At 41.0% G+C, this 8,743-nt stretch overlaps 1 non-coding gene across 1 annotated transcript; it reads left to right on the top strand.

The window, feature by feature from the left end:
- The first annotated feature begins 8,016 nt into the window (after positions 1-8,016).
- On the top strand, positions 8,017-8,124 carry LOC148573478 (small nucleolar RNA R71). Its single transcript, XR_015906463.1, has one exon. It is a non-coding gene; the product is annotated as a small nucleolar RNA R71 (small nucleolar RNA).
- Positions 8,125-8,743: the final 619 nt, after the last annotated feature.

Raw genomic sequence — 8,743 nt, 5'->3', positions numbered from 1 at the left:
ATGAACTTCTTATCAGAATCAATATCTTGAAGCTCCACATAACCATATGGTGATACACTTGTAATCACGTATGGTCCCCTCCACCGGGATTTCAGTTTCCCGGGGAATAGCCTGAGTCTAGAGTTAAATAACAGGACCTTCTGTCCTGGTTCAAAGATTCTAGATGACAGCTTTCTGTCATGCCATTTCTTTTATTTTTCTTTATAGAGCTTGGCATTTTCGAAAGCTGTGAATCTGAATTCCTCTAGCTCATTTAGCTGGAGCAATCGTTTTTCTCCTGCTAATTTGGCATCAAAGTTTAGGAATCTGGTTGCCCAGTAGGCCTTATGTTCCAGTTCCACGGGCAAGTGGCATGCCTTACCATACACGAGTTGGTATGGAGAGGTCCCTATAGGGGTCTTGAATGCTGTTCTGTAAGCCCACAGAGCATCATCCAAGCTCCTTGCCCAATCCTTTCTACGGGTATTTACTGTCCGTTCCAGGATTCTCTTTAATTCTCTGTTAGAGACTTCAGCTTGCCCATTGGTTTGTGGATGATATGGGGTGGCCACTTTGTGGCGAATTCCATACCGAACCATGGCAGAGTGAAGCTGTTTATTGCAGAAGTGAGTGCCCCCATCACTGATTAACACTCTAAGGACACCAAACCTGCTAATGATATGTTTCTGGAGGAACTTCAGTACTGTTTTAGTATCATTGGTGGGTGTGGCAATAGCCTCAACCCATTTTGATACATAGTCAACTGCCACCAGAATATAAGTGTTTGAATATGATGGTGGAAAAGGTCCCATGAAGTCAATTCCCCATACGTCAAACAACTCAATTTCCAAGATTCCTTGTTGAGGCATGGCGTAACCATGAGGCAGATTACCAGCTCTTTGGCAACTGTCACAATTACGTACAAACTCTCGGGAATCTTTATAGAGTGTGGGCCAATAGAAGCCACATTGGAGGACCTTGGTGGCTGTTCGCTCACCTCCGAAATGGCCTCCATATTGAGATCCGTGGCAATGCCATAGGATTCTCTGTGCTTCCTCTCTGGGGACACACCTACGGATAATTCCGTCTGCACATCTCTTAAAGAGATAGGGTTCATCCCACAAGTAGTACTTTGCATCAGTAACTAATTTCTTCTTTTGTATTCTATTGTACTCCTTGGGTATGAACCTTGCAGCTTTATAGTTTGCAATATCGGTAAACCATGGTGCTTCCTGAATGGCAAATAGATGCTCATCAGAGAACGTCTCAGAGATCTCAAGAAAGGGGAGGGACGTCCCTTCCACTGGCTCTATCCGGGACAGATGATCAGCTACTTGGTTCTCTGTCCCTTTTCTGTCTCTTATTTCTATATCAAACTCTTGCAGAAGCAATACCCATCTGATGAGCCTGGGTTTTGAATCCTGCTTTGTGAGTAGATATTTAAGAGCAGCATGGTCAGTATACACAATCACTTTTGATCCTACTAAGTATGATCTGAACTTGTCAATGGCGTAAACCACTGCAAGTAGTTCTTTTTCTGTGGTTGTGTAATTTTTCTGGGCATCATTTAGAATGCGACTGGCATAATAAATGACATACAGAAGCTTGTCATGCCTCTGTCCCAATACTGCACCAAAGGCATGATCACTGGCATCACACATTAGCTCAAATGGTAATGTCCAGTCTGGTGCAGAAATGACTGGTGCTGTGACCAGCTTAGCTTTCAGCGTTTCAAACGCCTGTAGGCACTTTGTGTCAAACACAAATGGCGTGTCAGCAGCTAGCAGATTGCTTAGAGGTTTTGCGATTTTTGAAAAATCCTTTATAAACCTCCTATAGAATCCTGCATGCCCCAGAAAGCCTCTGATTGCCTTAACATTGGCAGGTGGTGGTAATTTTTCAATTACCTCTATTTTTGCTTGATCCACCTCTATTCCCTTGTTTGAGATTTTATGCCCAAGAACAATTCCTTCAGTCACCATGAAGTGACACTTTTCCCAGTTTAAAACTAGGTTGGTTTCTTGGCATCTTTTCAGAACAAGTTTCAGGTGATCAAGACAGGAGCTGAATGAGTCTCCATATACTGAGAAGTCATCCATGAAGACTTCCAGAAATTTTTCCACCATGTCAGAGAAAATAGAGAGCATGCATCTCTGGAAGGTTGCAGGCGCATTACATAGCCCAAATGGCATCCTTCTATAAGCAAACACTCCAGATGGGCATGTGAATGCTGTTTTCTCTTGATCCTGGGGATCCACTGCAATCTGGTTATAGCCTGAATAGCCATCCAAAAAGCAGTAATAATCATGACCTGCTAGTCTCTCTAGCATCTGGTCTATGAATGGTAAAGGAAAATGATCCTTTCTGGTGGCTGTATTGAGCCTTCTGTAGTCAATACACATGCGCCACCCTGTAACTGTTCTTGTAGGAACCAGTTCATTTTTTTCATTATGAATCACTGTCATGCCTCCCTTTTTTGGGACGACTTGAACAGGGCTCACCCAGGGGCTATCGGAAATAGGATAAATAATCCCAGCCTCTAGTAACTTGGTGACCTCTTTCTGCACCACTTCCTTCATGGCTGGATTTAGCCGCCTCTGTGGTTGAACCACTGGTTTGGCGTTATCCTCCAATAGGATTTTGTGCATGCATCTAGCTGGGCTTATGCCCTTAAGGTCACCTATGGACCACCCAAGAGCTGTCTTGTGTGTCCTTAGCACTTGAATAAGTGCTTCCTCTTCCTGTGAATTTAAAGCAGAGCTTATGATCACTGGAAAAGTGTCACCTTCTCCCAGAAATGCATATTTCAAGGATGGTGGTAGTGGCTTGAGCTCGGGTTTAGGAGGTTTTTCCTCTTTCAGAAGAAAGCTCAGAGGCTCTTTCATGTCCCCTGAATCCTCCAAATCAGGCTGAACATCTTTAAAGATGTCTTCCAACTCTGATTCGAGACTCTCAGCCATGTTGATCTCTTCTACCAAGGAGTCAATAAGATCAACTTTCATGCAGTCTATTGATGTGTCTGGATGCTGCATGGCTTTGACAGCGTTCAACTTGAACTCATCATCGTTGACTCTCAGGGTTATTTCCCCCTGTTGGACGTCAATGAGGAATCGTCCAGTTGCTAGGAAGGGTCTTCCTAGAATGAGAGTAGCACTCTTGTGCTCCTCCATTTCCAGCACAACAAAGTCAGTGGGAAAGGCGAATGGCCCAACTCTGACAATCAGGTCCTCAATCACGCCTGATGGGTATTTAGTGGAACCATCAGCAAGTTGGAGACATATCCGGGTTGGTTTAACTTCTTCAGTTAAGCCAAGCTTCCTGATAGTGGATGCAGGTATCAGGTTGATGCTTGCCCCAAGATCGCATAAAGCTGTCTTGGTGCAATCACCTTCTAATATGCATGGTATCAGAAAACTCCCAGGGTCTTTAAGCTTTTCAGGAAAGCTTTTCAGAATGACTGCACTGCATTCTTCAGTGAGGAGAACTCTTTCTGTTTCTCTCCACTCCTTTTTATGACTCAAGATCTCTTTCATGAACTTGGCATAAGAAGGTATTTGCTCAAGTGCCTCTGCAAATGGAATCTTTATTTCAAGAGTTCTTAGATAATCTGCAAAGTGAGCAAATTGCTTATCCTGCTCCTCTTTCCGGAGTTTTTGAGGATAAGGTATCTTGGCTTTATATTCCTCAACCTTAGTGGTTAAAGAAGCCTTTTTAGAGGGGTTGTTATCAGCACTTGTGTGTGTCTGATCCCTCACTGGCAATTGAGTGCCAGAGTCAGCAGCTGGAGTGACGTTAAACGCCAGCTCACTGTCTGTTCCTGGCGCCTGAACGCCAGGAATGTGCCCATTTTGGGCGTTCAACGCTGGATTCTGCCCCATTTGGGCGTTCAACGCCAGATTCTTGCCCATTTCTGGCATTGAACGCCAATCCTGCCTTGTTTCTGGTGCTGAACGCCAGTTTTGGGCATGGTCTGGGCGTTCAGCGCCAGCCTTCCACCCATTTTCTGGCGTTTTAGTGCCAGAATTATTTTTCCCTGGGCTCTTACTGTCCTCAGGTGAATCTTTGGTGGGTCGCTCATTTCTTGAATTTTTGATGCCTTGAGGTGGGGTATTTAATGTTTTCCCACTTCTTAATTGAACTGCTTGGCATTCTTCTGCTATTTGCCTTGATAGCTGCTGCTTTGTTTGCTTAAACTGTTCGTCCATATGTATATTAGCTATCCTTGTCTCCTGTAGCCTGTCCTTGAATTCAGCTAGCTGCTTTGTTAGAAAATCCAATTGCTGATTGAATTCAGCAGCTTGTTTTACAGTACTGAATTCAGCAGTTACTGTTTTAACCTCTTCATTCATGGAAGGGTTGCTGCTTAGATACAGATGCTGATTCCTGGCAACTGTATCAATGAGCTCTTGAGCCTCTTCAATTGTCTTTCTCATATGGATAGATCTACCAGCTGAGTAATCTAGAGACATCTGAGCTCCTTCTGCAAGCCCATAGTAGAAGATGTCTAACTGAACCCACTCTGAAAACATTTCAGAGGGGCATTTTCGTAGCATCTCTCTGTATCTCTCCCAGGCATCATAAAGGGATTCATTATCTCCTTGTTTAAAGCCTTGGATGTCCAGCCTTAGCTGTGTCATCCTTTTTGGAGGGAAATATTGATTCAGGAATTTTTCTGTCAGCTGTTTCCATGTCCTTATGCTGGCCTTAGGTTGGTTATTCAACCACCTCTTAGCTTGATCTTTTACAGCAAATGGAAACAGTAATAGTCTGTAGACATCCTGATCTATTTCTTTATCATGTACTGTGTCAGCAATTTGTAGAAATTGTGCCAGAAACTCTGTAGGTTCTTCCTGTGGAAGACCGGAATACTGGCAACTTTGCTGCACCATGATAATGAGCTGAGGATTCAACTCAAAGCTACTAACTCCAATGGAGGGTATGCATATGCTACTCCCATATGAAGCAGTAGAGGGGTTAGAATATGACCCCGGAGTCCTCCTGGACTGTTCATTTCCACTTATGTCCATGATGGATATATGGATATTACTTGGACTGATTTATCTTTTTATTTATTTTATTTTATAAGAAGTAAATACTTAAATAAAATAAAATAACTAAAAAAAATTTGAATTTTGAAATTAAAATTTTTTTTTTTCGTAAAAAAAAAAAATTAAAATTAATTAGTTAAAAAAACAGAAATTTTTGAAAAAGAGGGAAGATATTTTCGAAAATTAGAGAGAGAGAGAGTTAGTTAGGTAGTTTTGAAAAAGTTAAGAAACAAACAAAAAGTTAGTTAGTTAGTTGAAACAAATTTTGAAAAGATATTTTTGAATTTAGTGAGGAGAGAGAAAAACAATAAGATAGTACAAGATTTAAAATTTTTAGATCTAATGCTCCTTGTTTTTGAAAATTTTGGAGAGAAAACACCAAGGAACACCAAACTTAAAAATTTTAAGATCAAGACACAAGGAAAACTCAAGAACACTTTGAAGACTCACAAGAACACAAGAACATGAAGAAAGAACACCAAACTTAAAATTTTTAGAAAACCAAACCAAAATTTTCGAAAACCAAAGGGAAATCAACAAGAAAACACCAAACTTAAAGTTTGGCACAGGATTTAATAGAAAAAATATTATTTATGAAAAAGATTTTTTTTTTTAAAAGCTTATGATAGCCAATTACTATGAACATAAACACCACGTTCTAACTAACTGAGTTATAAATTTAAAGTGTGTTAACAAGGGATAAATAATAAAAGACTCTAAACCAAAAAGAAAGATTTTTTTCCTAATCTAAGCAACAAAATAATCCGTCAGTTGTTCAAACACGAACAATCCCCGGCAACGGCGCCAAAAACTTGGTGCACGAATTATGAATCACACTTTTCACAACGCGTACCACTAACCAGCAAGTGCACTGGGTCGTCCAAGTAATATCTTACGTGAGTAAGGGTCGAATCCCACAGAGATTGTTGGTTTGAAGCAATCTATGGTTATCTTGTAAATCTTAGTCAGGAAGTCAATTATGTTTATCAGTTGAATTGTGAATAACTGAGAGAGCATAAATTAAAGGTTACTTGTTATGCAGTAATGGAGAATATGTTGGAGTTTTGGAGATGCTTTGTCTTCTGAATCTCTGCTTTCCTCTGTCTTCTGATTCACGCACGCATGTCCTCCTATGGCAAGCTGTGTTGGTGGATCACCGTTGTCAATGGCTACCTTCCATCCTTCCAGTGAAAACTACGCTCACGCGCTCTGTCACAGCACGGCTAATCACCTGGTTGGTTCTCGATCCGGTTGGAATAGGATTTACTATCCTTTTGCATCTGTCACTAACGCCCAGCCTTCAGGAGTTTGAAGCTCGTCACAGTCATTCAATCCTTGAATCCTACTCGGAATACCACAGACAAGGTTTAGACTTTCCGGATTCTCATGAATGCCGCTATCAGTTCTAGCTTATACCACGGAGATTCTGATTAAGGAATCTAAGAGATACTCATTCAATCGTATATAGAACGGAGGTGGTTGTCAGGCACACGTTCATGATTTGAGGAAGGTGATGAATGTCACAGATCATCACCTTCATCACGGTTAAGCGCGAATGAACATCTTAGATAGGAACAAGCGTGTTTGAATGGAAAACAGAAATACTTGCATTAATTCATCGAGACACAGCAGAGCTCCTCACCCCCAACAATGGGGTTTAGAGACTCATGCCGTCAGAGAATACAAAGTTTTGATCTAAAAATGTCATGAGATCCAAAATAAGTCTCTAAAAGTTGTTTTAAATACTAAACTAGTAGCCTAGGGTTACAAAATATGAGTAGACTATGATGGATGATGCAGAGATCCACTTCTGGGGCCCACTTGGTGTGTGCTGGGGCTGAGACTTAAGCAATTCACGTGCAGAGGCTATTTGTGGAGTTGAACGCCAGTTTTTATGCCAGTTTGGGCGTTCAACTCCAGCTTTTGATCCTTTTCTGGCGCTGGACGCCAGAATTGGGCAAAGAACTGGCGTTGAACGCCAATTTACATCGTCTATCCTTGTGCAAAGTATGGACTATTATATATTGCTGGAAATCCCTGGATGTCTACTTTCCAATGCAATTGGAAGCATGCCATTTCGAGTTCTGTAGCTCCAGAAAATCCACTTTGAGTGCAGGGAGGTCAGAATCCAACAGCATCAGCAGTCATTTTTCAGTCTGAATCAGATTTTTGCTCAGCTCCTTCAATTTCAGCCAGAAAAATACCTGAAATTTCAGAAAAACACACAACTCATAGTAAAGTCCAGAAATATGAATTTTTCCTAAAAACTAATAGAAATAGACTAAAAACTAACTAAAACATACTCTAAACTATATGAAATTATCCCCAAAAAGCGTATAAAATATCCGCTCATCAAGGACCTTGTTTCATTCATGAAACTTAGAGTGGCCTTAGATAGATCAGAGACTAAGTTTGCTAAATTAGAGGTACTTTGTTCAGAGTTCTCTGTCTGTTGCTGAGTGGATGATGGAAAAGGCTTGCTATTGCTAAACCTGTTTCTTCTACCATTATTAAAGCCTTGTTGAGGCTTTTGTTGATCCTTCCATGAGAGATTTGGGTGATTTCTCCATGAGGGATTATAGGTGTTTCCATATGGTTCACCCATGTAATTCACCTCTGCTATTGCAGGGTTTTCAGGATCATAAGCCTCTTCTTCAGAAGATGCCTCTTGAGTACTGTTGGATGCAGCTTGCTTTCCATTCAGACTCTGAGAAATCATATTGACTTGCTGAGTCAATATTTTGTTCTGAGCCAATATGGCATTCAGAGTATCAATTTCAAGAACTCCCTTCTTCTGAGGCGTCCCATTACTCGTAGGATTCCTCTCAGAAGTGTACATGAACTGGTTATTAGCAACCATATCAATGAGTTCTTGAGCTTCTGCAGGCGTTTTCTTTAGGTGAATGGATCCACCTGCAGAAGTATCCAATGACATCTTAGCTAATTCAGATAGACTATCATAGAATATATCCAGGATGGTCCACTCTGAAAGCATGTCAGAAGGACACTTTTTGGTCAATTCCTTGTATCTCTCCCAAGCTTCATAGAGGGATTCACCTTCTTTCTGCCTGAAGGTTTGAACATCCACTCTAAGCTTACTCAACTTTTGAGGAGGAAAGAACTTGGCTAAGAAAGCCTTGACCAGCTTATCCCAAGAGTTCAGGCTATCTTTAGGTTGAGAATCCAACCATAGTCTAGCTCTGTCTCTCACAGCAAACGGGAAAAGCATGAGCCTGTAGACTTCAGGATCTACTCCATTAGTCTTAACAGTGTCACATATCTGCAAGAATTCAGTTAAGAACTGAAAGGGATCTTCAGATGGAAGTCCATGAAACTTGCAGTTTTGTTGCATCAGAGAAACTAATTGAGGTTTAAGCTCAAAATTGTTTGCTCCAATGGTAGGAATGGAGATGCTTCTTCCATGTAAATTGGAATTAGGTGCAGTAAAGTCACCAAGCATCCTCCTTGTATTATTATTATTTTTGGCTGCCATCTCCTCTTCTTGTTCGAAAATTCCTGTAAGGTTGTCTCTGGATTGTTGTATTTTAACTTCTCTTAGTTTCCTTTTCAGAGTCCTTTCAGGTTCAGGATCTGCTTCAACAAGAATGTTCTTGTCCTTGCTCCTGCTCATATGACAAAGAAGGGAACAAAAAAATAATAATAGGGATCCTTTTTACCACAGTATAGAGGTTCCCTTGTGTGAGTAGAAGAAAAGA

Source organism: Arachis ipaensis, chromosome B2 (assembly GCF_059453495.1).
Source record: "Arachis ipaensis isolate K30076 ecotype BB chromosome B2, ASM5945349v1, whole genome shotgun sequence".
In the NCBI taxonomy this organism is placed as follows: Eukaryota; Viridiplantae; Streptophyta; class Magnoliopsida; order Fabales; family Fabaceae; genus Arachis; species Arachis ipaensis.
This window is presented reverse-complemented; position numbering and strand designations above follow the sequence as displayed.